Source organism: Pezoporus flaviventris, unplaced genomic scaffold (genome assembly GCF_033815535.1).
Source record: "Pezoporus flaviventris isolate CSIRO_AGI_PZ_B2104156 unplaced genomic scaffold, CSIRO_AGI_Pfla_v1 ptg000015l, whole genome shotgun sequence".
Lineage (NCBI taxonomy): Eukaryota > Metazoa > Chordata > Aves > Psittaciformes > Psittacidae > Pezoporus > Pezoporus flaviventris.
The window spans coordinates 1678744-1691112 of record NW_026892563.1 but is presented as its reverse complement, the minus strand read 5'-3'; the positions used below and the strand labels follow the sequence as shown (position 1 = coordinate 1691112).

The following is a 12369-nucleotide window of genomic DNA, read 5'->3' as shown; positions in this document are numbered from 1 at the left end:
TCAGCACAGTAGCAAAGATGATTAAAAAATGTGTGCTACACTGCAGACAGTAAACACCAAGGAGAACGTCCTGAGCTTTACAACAAAAGGTTACCATAACTTAACAGATGGCTTCCAATCTGAGAAATAAAGTAACTGAAGTAAATCAAGTGGAGTCTGAAAAATAAACAAAATATGTTCTCAGGCTAAAAGAACCTGATAGAGGCAAAGAAGAGTCAATAGAGATTTTCAATTTTATTACTTAGATTTAATAAAATTCTTTGGATAGTTTTGCTTGCTCAGTACAACCATAGAAATTGTAATGGCAAATACTGGACTGTGATTTATGGATTGAAAGGTTGTCTGATTTCATTATGCTGGTAAATAGAACACTGCAGACACCTTCTCTTGGAAAAACTATTTCTAAATTGCTACATCAATATTCAGATAATCAAAATTGATATTTACCTTCTACAGGAAGAGCAAGTGTGTGTCTGCCTATGTGTGTGCTCAAACACACTCGTTTAAATTCTTAATATTTCTCCATCTTTTGGATTGCAGGATTACATGCTACAGGAACTTCTTTGTCCCAAAACCAAGACCTATGCAGTTGCAAGGTGCCCAGCCCTTCACATAGGACATTCCTGCTAACTGCAGCTTTTTCTCTCACTAAAATAAATTCAAGCAGAAGTACCCAGCAGAGCTTCAGCTCAATCATTTGTTATTCCAGAACTATAAAGGCATAACCTCACCTTCAGTTTACAATGGCATAATTGATGGATAAATCACTGAAGCCCTAAAACATGCAGTCCAACACTTATGTTAACTCTATTTATATTTTTCAGTTGGAGTAGAGCACGATAAATCACTTTTTACATAAACCTTGCTTTTCACTCACAGTTTTGCAACAGAAGTACAAAGCAGCATGTTAAGGCAGACTGCAGGTACAAGAGACCATGTGCCACTACCTACATCATCTGCAGGGCAGGAGGATGGCAGGGAAGCCCTTGGGCCAGCTGGTTCTGGGGTGACATCTGAAAAGGGTTGGCAGAGGGTTATGGAGATAGCAACAGAAGCTCCAAGGACATGTACCCATCCTCAGCGGCAGGCGGAAGACTGAGGGCACGTCTCGCCGTGATAAATAAAACAGGCCTCATCGCCATTTCTGCATGCCGCCACAGGAGCCCACAGGGTGATCCTCTGCCTTGTCCCCCTCGATCATTGTCACCAGGAAAAACAACTGGCTCTTATCTGCAGAGATGTCTCCGGGAAGGAGTGACTTCAGAACACAGTGTCCTTCCCCGGTCCCTTGAACCCCCCAAGACAATTTACAACACTGTCACCCGTACGTTCTCTCTCCTCATCTGCACAGTTCTTGCCTCTAAATTTAACATTTTGATTTCTAAGTAAGTGTCCTTTAGAGCTCTTAAAAGACCTTGATGATAAGTTATTTTACTGATATTCCGGTTCACTTTTCAAAATATTTGCAGATTATAGGATAAATAGTGCTTGCTTTTATCCCTTCTTCAGGAGATAACAGTTTGGTAACTTACGTTATCCAGATGAAAAATTATTGGTTAGCACTGGGGAAAGCAGTTCCTTTCAAAAATTAGCCTTTGACCCACTTAGTCTTCCATAAACAAGCAATGATTTAAAAATTCCTCAACGGATATGAGATGTTTGCAGTCCCAGCATCAACTTGCACAAGTGTTAGAAGGCATAAGGATAACAAAGCTACATCATCCCTATTTCACAGCATCAAGACCGGGGTTGAAAAACTACAGAAAACTTCCCTAATGAAATGTCAAAGCCAACTAGCTTCACTACAGCTAATCCACAAATCTTGATGACAGTGCAGATTACCCAGCCTGCTAAACTGGCAAGCACCCAAGGAAGCTCATCTCCCAGGGATTGCACCTCCACTTAAATTTGCCTTCCCCTGAATTATTTGGAAAAGCCCCAGAGGAAACAAGTTTCAGCTCATCTGTTTCCGTCTCAGGGCTTTCAGTACACTACCCGGTCTAAAAGCATCAAGCAACAACAGCACATATACACACACACAGAGACAGAGTCCCAAATATTGACATTACTGTGCAATAGGTCAGTCACCCGCAGATACCAGGCAGAAAGCTGCTGACAGATGCTGCAGTATAAACCTCTTAAGAACCTTCACATTTGGCGAAGAAAACCACTGTTCTCCATCTACGCTGCCCCAGCACTTGGAGCCGAAACACACCCAAAACGAGAGATTATTTTTTTCTCACACTGGCTATCTATAGAAGATCCTTTTTATAAACCTCTGTTGTGCAGCTCCTGAATGTCAGGCCCAGCAAATCAAAACATTTTATTGTAATTTCATAGTGTTTACTTTTGCAAGGCAGGATCTTGGCAGAGACGAGCATTTCCTCCAGGGACGAGGAGGATGGGGCTGGGAGCAGGGGGAGAGAGGACGAAGGGATGGAAGGAAGCATTTTAATGCAGACTTCCTCATTGTCTGCTTTAACAGGGACCCTGGCTGAAATACAAAGGAAGAGGTAGCTAAAAAGACCTTGGCTACAGATCTAGAGACGCCAGAGAATGGGTGTGAGGATGCACCAGGGGCAGCCTACACAGGCAAGGACCAGATTAGGGATGCGGCACGGCAGAAGGAAAACACTGGCAGCCCTTGCCACCACCCCCAGCGCACTGGCCACTGGATCAGGGAGGATCCTGGGGACGGCAGACAAGAAGGTGCCGGGAAGTCCAGCCTCCTCCCTGCTGCTTCCACTGTGCTCCATGGGCCCCTGCAGAGCCAGCATGTTCCCCTTATGTGGGGATGCTCCTGACTCCTTCCCCAGACCCTTCTCCTCCCTCCCAACCCCAAGCACGCTGCCCTCTGAGGAAGATAGCACTGCCAGAGCATTTCTTTCCCCATCAGGACCCTCCCACTTTTCCAGGAAGAAGAGGAGGAGGCTCCTCAAACCCTGCCGGCCAGGGACACTGGAAAGCACAAATGATCCCACCACAGGCATCTACTTTTCACTGCACATTTCCAGGGAGATTTGTCTCATGATGTTCAAACATTTGGGTAACACTTCAGCTGATGAGAGCTTAAGGTTGGGGGAATAAGGCATTCATAAGGTGTCACATTCCCAACTCTCATATGTACATAGTTTCACTTTGAGCCTGCTGCTGAAGCCCACAGCCCTCCGAGGAGCCTGCAGGAGATGGACAATGCCAGGACAGCAGTATGGATGAAAGGGATTTTATTGGCTTTGTTTTGTCCCCAGCTCTCCATATCAGGGACCCAGACGTTGTCACCTTCTTTAATCCAAGTTGCCTTGAGCTCCTTCGCTGAAGACAAAGTCCCAGGGCCAGACATGTAGAAGGAGCATGATGCTGGGAAGTCACGACTTGTCTCTGGGACTGCCCACCATGGCAGGCAGATGAGTCGAGGTAGGGGAGCCCCCGTTTCTGCACACTGTCTGGCAAACCTCGGCAAAGCCAAGCTGCCGGCTCTCTGCCAGGCATAACAAATCTGCCTGTCCTTCGGCATGGTCTCTCTCTCCTTCTCAAGCTTTGTTTGGGTAAAGAAAGTGGTTCACAAAGACCTTTGCACAAACTCACCCCAACGACAACTGCCTTATTACGTAAAATGATTCACTGGTGTTTAAAAATCCCACAAACAGGAGTCCTCGACGACTTTATGACTGACTTCCCACGAAGGCACCAAGGCCGGCGATTGCTAATGCTCCATCTGGCATCAGCTCCCTGTGAGTATCTCTAAGCAATAACAACTGATAGCCGAGCTCAGAGCCTACACATCATCCTCCTGTTTGTTCATAAATTCCCTTTAAAAGGATTTCGGCATCCTCACACTGCCTCTTCCCAAGCGTTTAGGCTCTTAAAGCCAAGTCAGCCAGACAGAATGGTGCCACGCAACTACAAACAACATGGGACAGTTTTTCATTACAATACATGGCACTATCATTTCTAAAAGCACTGACAGTAATATGCAGCGTGTAAATGTTACACATTCATCATAATGAGGTTAGATACTAATTCCTGCAGCTTAATTTTTTTTAGGGGCACCAACCCATTTTTCAATTAAGGCAGGATAATATTATTAATCATATAAAATTGCTGATGTGTAAAATTGTTTCCTTTCTAGCTAGCACTGGCTGAGAAACATCAGACATGGTCCCCCTAAATTAGTCTAACTTAGTGGCAATATGGAAGCTCAGCTCTTTGGGGAGGATTCACGCTGCTCAAGCCTCAGCCATGGGAGAGGCACATCACTCTGGGGAGAGCAAGACCCATGTCTCCGCTGTGCTGGGTACAGGCTGGCAGCAAGGAAACTATGGATACAGAATACCACAAAAGAGCAAGCAAGCACTGTCTGCTGTGGGGCATCACATCACTGGGCAATCCCATGCCAGGAGTGTGCTTTAATGGTCTCTGTTGCCTGAGTATTTCCAGGGCACCATGTTTCAGCACCCCCCTGGAAAGAGAGACAAGGTTTCTGTCCCCTCCCTTGATGTGCAGTGCTAAATTTGGCACTATGGGGCTCTTTGGTGAGGTAGTGAGTATTTTCTCTTGAACATTTTTCCTCCTCCTGCTGCTGCTGAATGGTTTTGCCTAATTGCTGCCAAAATAACTGGGAGCCTTTCCTTCCGACTGGGCCACCAAAAGTGGCATGAAGGAAAGAGAAGAACTAAAAATCCCAATCCAAATCCTATGAAATAGTATGGTAGTGATAACAAAACCTCTCCTTGCCTTGTGACAAGCAAGGGAGACGCCTAGACTGTGGCTTGCAGGACCCAAGAAGATGCTGCAGAAGCATGACCATGCGAGCATCCTGCAGGACAGCAGCTCCCTGCTGTGGTACACCCTGGTACCTGGCTCCTCACCCTGCCCAAACTGGGGACCTCTTGGATCAGTCCTGGTGCAAATGCCCAACCTTACCCCAGGCTAGATGTGTAACTGCTTCAGGCAGACAGGGGGGACCAGTGTGTGCCGTGCCCTTGCTCCCTTAGACATCTGGCTATGACCTCCAGGAGCCCTCCAGAGGACACAAGCAGAAGCAACCAAGCAAGGCCCCTTCTGCACCAGGGAGATGACCCCAGGGCAGGTTTCTGGGGGACGACAGAGCTGGAAGGAAGAAGCCTGGCTCCTGGGTCCACAAGTGCCTGGCGTGTACTGCAGTGGCACAGATCCAAACAAAACGTCTTGTCTCCAGCCATCTGTCCAACCCTCTTCCCATCTATGGGCACTTTCCCTCCCACACATCACCAAGTCATATATCCTCTGACTTCTGCTGAGATCTTGCACTCCCCCGCTTGCAGGACCTCCCACGAGCAGCTCATGGCAATTATCTCCTTTGCAGCTCAACCTTTGCCCATCGCCTGGAAAACTTTCAGTATCACTCCCAATTTGTGTGCCCCCACTGCTCATCTTCTCCCTCCCTGCTCTTGTTTCTCCCCTCTTCTGGAAGCCTCATCCTGCATATTTTTCTTTCCATAGTGACCAATCTCCTCCAAGCTGCAGAATTCCCCTCCTGTTTTTCCCCTACACAACCAACTTCTTAACACTATTCCCAGCTATCTGTAGCCTTGTGCCATTATTTTCCTGACATTGCCAAATACTTTCTTATCTGAAGATGGCATTATTTATATGCAGTTACATATCAAAGGCAATTTTCCACCATCTGCCCAAGAATAAACCATGTAAAGAGAAAAGGCCAGATGCCGGGACCACCCTGCGGGATGCCCCACCCCACAGTTGTTGGCTCTTGGCAAATGCTGCCAAGAGGAGCACTTTCACTCTCAAGTCTGCAGTGGCAAATCAAGTGAGTTTAAGCCAAAAAAATCCTTTCTGACAAGAGTCACTGCTATTCATATCACTAGTCTCATTAAGATCAATGAGAACTGGAAAAGCTGCAGGACAGAGCGTGCGTGTGTCTCCTGGCTGAGATGTTCAGCTGCATTTTTCCTTGTCAAGAGGAACCAACCCTCTGTCACCAACGCAATACGCATAGTGGGATTACTGGTCAGCAACTCACTGGATACCACTTCCAACAGTGCTATAGTTAGCAAGTACTCATTTACAGTAATTGTTACAAACATCAGAATTAGCAGAGAGAGATTTTCATATTATCTACACCCATACATATATAAAAATACCACTTTGTACAAACCCAAAGTATGTGAGGTCAAAGCTAATGGGCTAGCTTTGTCGAGCACCTCAAAAATCAAATTAACTGCAATCAAATTCATGGCACAACTCAGGGTTCATTTCATTACTATCAGAAAATTCGATCTCTGAAATCTTAGAATATTAAGCTAAAGCAATGATCTTTCTGTTAAAGTTCTTTCTTTTTTTCATTTTAAGGTGAGAAAAAGCTGGCGGGCACAGGAAAGGTGGGGGTGGGGATTCCCTATGGATACTACTGAAAGCTTGGCAAACACTCAATCGATTACTCTTATAAAAGGGAAATAAAAAACCTCATACTAAAATACACATTTCAAACACATACTAAAATACATTTTGAAGTATAAATTCTACCTCTTGCATCTATTTCTACATCATGCTTTTTCTCACAAAGATTAAGTACAGACACACATGCACATAGAAATGCATATACGTATTTAAATTCAAACTACAAATCCATTAGGGAGCTATTTAAATCTGCTCATTGCTGCAATAACTAATCATCTTCTCTCTGGGCCTTACTGTAGGTGGGGGAGTCAGAAGTTCATTGCGCTAAATGCAGATATTTTCCTTGTTTTAATGAAGCTGCCGTTTTTGGTTTATTTTACAATAAGCACCCTTTAACTTTACTGCAAGACCTAGCTGTAGAATACTCACTGCAATTTCAGCCTCCTTTTTTTACCCCTCCTCTTCAAGATTCTCAGCTTGGTTTCTCTGCAGGAGTCAAGTGTGGTTTTAATAAGGCAGATAACGCAGGGCGTCTCAACTGCTTTTGATAGAGGTGAGGTGGTCAGCTCTTACTGACTTTCTGCAGTACTGCAGCTACAGACCGTACAGACAATCTTGCTTTATGAGCATGCACCAGGCAGGAAGTGGGCCTGGAAATTTCCAGCCGGCAGTGTTTGATGCACTGTTTGAAAAGCTGCACGATGTGCGTATAAAGGAAATGAAGGAGAGCCTTTTTTGTCGTTGTTGCCACTGCTAACTCATCAGGCTGCAGTCACTACGCACACCTAGGAATGCCTGCTCAGAAGCCATTTTAAGAATTAGTATGTCTCAGCAAAAGGAAAAAAAAACCCAACCTTGGTTATTTTGTGCGTGTGAGAAAGTGCTGCAGATCAAAGATCCTTTTATAGATGCTTGGAAAAAATCACACGGGAGGTAACTAGCCGCTAAATGATTTCACTGTCCCTGTCTTACGTAAGCAGCCACAACACATATACACTGCATACAGTGCACAGCTGCACTGATATACAGCAACCTCACAAGGGGATGTGGAAAAAAGGAAGCAATCACGGGCTGGTATCACGTACTATCAAGGTTTTATTGATACCAGCACGGAGCAACTGCATTACTAATTAATGGATGCTCACAGGCTACACACATCCTTCCAATCAAGTGGCAATAAAACCAGGTAGCCTTCTTCCCCCTCATACATAAATTACTCCAGCTATTTACCCTCCTCCCTAGTTTTGGGGGCTTCTGCACAACCCTCCCTTCATCACCCCACACCCACACTAGTAAGATATATTCCTTTGCTTGGGGATCAGGGAGATGCACACTCACAGCCCTGCTCAGGAGCTTCCCATGTGGGCTGGAGAGAGCTGCTCTGAGCCAGATTTGTAATGCAGGCAGGGTCCAAACTACACAGGCAAGAGGTCTGGACACACATCACACCACTCCTCCCCAGCCCCTGCTTCCCCCCCCCCCCCCCCCCCGAGATGTCTCTGTATTTGTGGACACAAAAATAATATTGGGTTTAACATCTCTCTGTGCCTCTTTTCCTTCCTATCCAAGAGGATGATACCCCTCTGCCCCAGGGGAGCACAGTGACAGTAAGCGCACCAAAGATGGCAAGAAGGTTCATACACTTTGGTGATGTCTGAACCTACAGCAGATGTCACCAGCCCGACAAAAAGCTTGAACAGACTTTAGTCCCTACAAAACTACCACATACACGTACCCACACCTGGGTGTTGCTGACTGTGGATACAGACTCCAGGTCGCACCCAGCTGCAGCAGCATCAGCTGCAGAACTGCTCTTGGCAAGGACCGGCTGAGGAAGACAAGTCCCACCTCCTGCTGAAGCACTGCATCTGAACATCCAGAGCTGCATGGTATTTATCACGATTTCACATCTTTCTGATCATTGCAAAGCTCTTGGGGACTCTGAAAATAAAGCTATGCACACACATAGGGCTTCAAAAATCTTACAGCTATAGCGTTACAATCAGAGCATATGCCCTTACTGCATGTAAGACTTCACTATATGGTTAAATTCTGACTTCAGCAGGACATACTGATTTGCTTAAATTTCATTATATGCTCAAGTGTCTTTTCTCAATAGATAGGCTTTCCTGCACAAAACCTTAACTGTATACTAGCATTTGTTTTATAGTTAGCCGAATAATATGTCTTGCCTTTCTAAGTACAGCACTGGGCTACCTCCACTGTAGGGTATTATTTGTTACACATAAATAGAAAAGCAGGTAGAAATTGGGGCAGGCTGGAATTTTAGTTAGCTATCTGAAAAACATGGACAATGATGGGCAGATGACATGGCTGCACGTTGCAGTGTTATTTGAGTGCTCCCAAATTTTTGCCTGCTAGATAAGCACCAGTGGACAGCTATAACACGGTCCACAGAGGAAGGTGAGGAAAGGACAATAACCCACATCACAGAGTTCTGCATTTTATATTTTAAATGCAGCTACAGGGAACTGGCGTCCTGTGAAATAACAGATGTTAGGCTCTCACTTCACATACGCTGTTTTAATTCCGATGACCTTGCTGAATTAGGAAGCTAAATACAAGTTAAAACATCCATCTCCTCTCCTGGACACTTGCCATGAGCAAACCCATTTTCGCTGCTGTTTGGCTGATCTGTGTCTCCTCCCTGCTCCCCATCTGCAGTTCCCCAAAGCACATTCTAAAAACAGTTTGGCTTGTTTTTGCAAATCAGATGCTGCTTCCATCGTGAATTTCATGCATTTTCTTTGTTGATAGGAATTAGTGATTGCTTCAGTTTAACCTTCTAACTTGGCAGAAGCTGGAGACTGGCCTGGACCTGCTGCCAGTTTGTATTCTGGGTCTGCTCCCCGCAGGCAATAGATGTTCAGGGCTTCTGGAGAGTCATATGCAATACATTGATTTAATCAAAATTACATGCAAGTTTCACTCTTTAAAGCAGAACTTAAACAGTCAAACAATTAATGACTTCTTTAATTCTTAAGGTCTTTTTTCTGCATTAATTTAAAGTGCTCGAAGAGAAGAAACAGATTGGCATTGTCTTTCAGTCTTTTGCTGGTGGCAAAGCAGATTATTCCTATCATACACTGCAGAGGTGCTGTCAAATGCTGTTCCAGGCTATGGGCCAAAACCTACCCCCAGTCCATGTGCTCAGCTCTCACTGGCATCAATGGTATCTCCACCATGGACTGACAGTAGTAAATGGGCAGAGATGTGCTGGCTGCTGAAATAGTACGATCTATGTGCTGAATAATTCATTTTAAACTGTTGCACAGATGTCAAAATGTTATTGCTGATTTCTAGCCAGCAGAAATGGGTGTTTCTTCTCCCAGTACGAGTGTGTCACTGTCTGTAATGCCAGAGAAGATCTGGGGGAGGTCTCAGCCAGGCAGCAAAGCCCATACATGGCATGCCTATGAATGCACAATTAAAATGCTCAGTACAGGCCACCTTTCACTTTCCTTATTAGGATTCTCCTGTGGATGCACTCACACATTGCCTCAAAAAAAATTCAGAAAAGCAGCTTAAAACATGCCACAGTTATACAGGTTTGAGTGTACAGGGCTCCACCACTCACTTCATCCCTTTGGATTTTCTGTAAAGTTCCACAGAAAGCCTTCAAGTACAAACAATCTGAAAGTTACAGCCAAGTTCAGGTAATAAAATAAACCCAAACAGAAAAAAAACCTCTGCTTCTGTAAATGAGAATTAGTACATCTATCCTACAGGATTTGTCAGCCTAGCCATGGCAGGAGCCCCATGGTAGAAGTCAAAGATCTCCTGCTCCTCAAAATCAAGGAAGAGAAAATGAGTTTTCCTGTGTTTTCCCTTTCACTAAACCTGTGCTAAACCCAGCCAAACAGTTTGGCTGCACTTAGCACCGAGACGGTCCAGGGGCTGGCTCACCCATCCAGCCACCCGGGAGGTGGGCTCCAGCCACTGATGGCCAGCAGCCATCTCCAAGAGCAAGGTGGGACTCCCACCTGCATACGGGCTTGGGTGCCATCATGGGGAGTGGTTGAGGGTAACAGGAGAGATGGAAGGGAAATAGGAAAGATGCAGGAAAGCCGTAGGTTTTGAATTGAGATCAGGGACTGGTGATCTCTGATCATGCTTGTAGATGGGCTTTTTCATGTCAGCTGGTCTGTGTGGAAACAGACCTAGGCTTAATGAGGTCTAATTTGTTTTAAATCCATAGGTTTCTTTTTAATAATTAACAGTCCCATCACTCAGCAAAGCCATTCCTTTACGCTGACTACTTGCTATTAGGAATGAAATTTACTGTGAAATACTGTTAAGAGGTGGAAAGCAAGTGACATAATTCAAGTTTTAATTAAAAAAATATATATATCACACCAAGCCAGAGCCATAGAAGGAATCATAACCAAATAAGAGAAAAAAACCATCCTCTCCAACCCAGTGCCTACTCTTCACACTTTATTCTTTTTATGCTATTTGAATTCTTGTAATTGGTTTCTCTTACTGGATGCCCTGTGCCCAGATCATACATAAGGTTTTCTCTCTGCGATTCCAGGAACTAGAGAATGTGTCGGCATCATTAACATGAACATTACACACGCTCACATGCGAGGGTCCAGGAACTACAATTAACACATTAAGAAATAATAACTGCCAAGGGAGCAACGAAAGATAAACAGCATGGAGCTGATGTAGCAAGAACTCTGCTTGGGAAAGGGCTGTCTCTTGGGTAACAGGCAAGGGGGAGAAATCGAAGCGCTGTGCAGCACTGCCCATTTACCAAAGAAATCCCCCAAAACAGCTGAATGACTGTTTATACATTAATTTGTTGAAATTTAATTTCACTAAAAGTATCGCTGGCTTTAAACTAGATTTAAGAAATCGGGAGGCTCCTGTTTACACAGAAATAACGACTGTCTCCTGTTGGAAAGCTTAAACCTGATGCGGTTTTTGATATTTGAAAAATTGAGATTATAGGGGAAAAAAAAAGTGCTGTGGGTCTGTTGTTTTCTTGTTCAATTTTTTTAATAGAAGTCAGAAATATATATTAAAAAATACATCAAAAATAAAACAAACCACAACTTTTTCCTGCTTGTTGGCATCCATTTTTATGATTGCCTCTTTTGGGGTTTGGTTTTGGGGTTCTTTTTTGTTGTTGTTGTTTTTGCCTGGTTTTTGCTTTTGTTTTTTAATGCAATTGAAAGAATTAAGTTACTTTCCCAAGGGCTTTCACTGAAAAAAGATCTTTAGATTTCAAAGTCTTCTATTTAAAGCTTCCAGCTTGAAAATGTTTTGTCTGAGTACTCCTGCAGAAGCTACATAACAAAAGCCTGCAAGAGCATGCCCACCATTAGGACATACATCTTCACCACTCTAACCAACAAAACTCAAGGACGACACCAGTTCTTTTGGATACCATTCTTGACTTTTGTTATCGCCTCCAGCTGGATGAGCCAAAGGACTTAATACCTTATTTACCACTGAGATTAGGAGCTTAAAAATTAGGATGGCACAGGTGAAGTTTATGAAATGCATTGTCTCTTGTCTCTCTCGCTTTGAGGCTGCACAGCCACAGAAAACCCAACAAAAAAACTGCCATTATAACCCTTTCCCTACATTCACTCCAATCCCTGTGAGGGAAAAGGGAGGCAGAACAGGCAGACGCATGAGGGTAAGATGAGCAGCCCTGCTCAAGATCAGCTTTTGGGGAGAGAAGGATGAATCCCTCTTGAGCTGTGGCAATGCCTGTTACCGATTTGGGGGCTGAAGTGCAGGGTTTGTGTGACAGGCATGATCCCCCATGCTGCCCCCAAGCATCGCTCATCAGTCAGCTAAGACATTTCAGCAAATCACATGGCACTTTGTAAAAACATAATTGTTTTTATTTTCCAATTTTCCATGTTTTGTGTAGAGTGCTGCAGTGTTCAAGCGAAGTGAATAAAAGCATAAACAGTAAGCACCATCTGGAGAACA

The 12369-nt window shown here is 44.4% G+C and overlaps 1 protein-coding gene across 4 annotated transcripts in view; it reads right to left on the bottom strand.

The window, feature by feature from the left end:
- The window catches only part of RAI2 (retinoic acid induced 2), a 44314-nt gene that overhangs the window by 21282 nt on the left and 10663 nt on the right, over nucleotides 1-12369 (bottom strand). The window contains exon 1 of one of the 4 annotated variants that reach the window (XM_061453185.1): nucleotides 6826-6974. The exons of the other annotated variants lie outside the window; for them this stretch is intronic. The gene's annotated coding sequence lies outside the window, so the exon portion shown is untranslated. Of the gene's footprint in view, nucleotides 1-6825; nucleotides 6975-12369 lie in introns of those variants that run through there. 4 annotated transcript variants of the gene reach the window in all.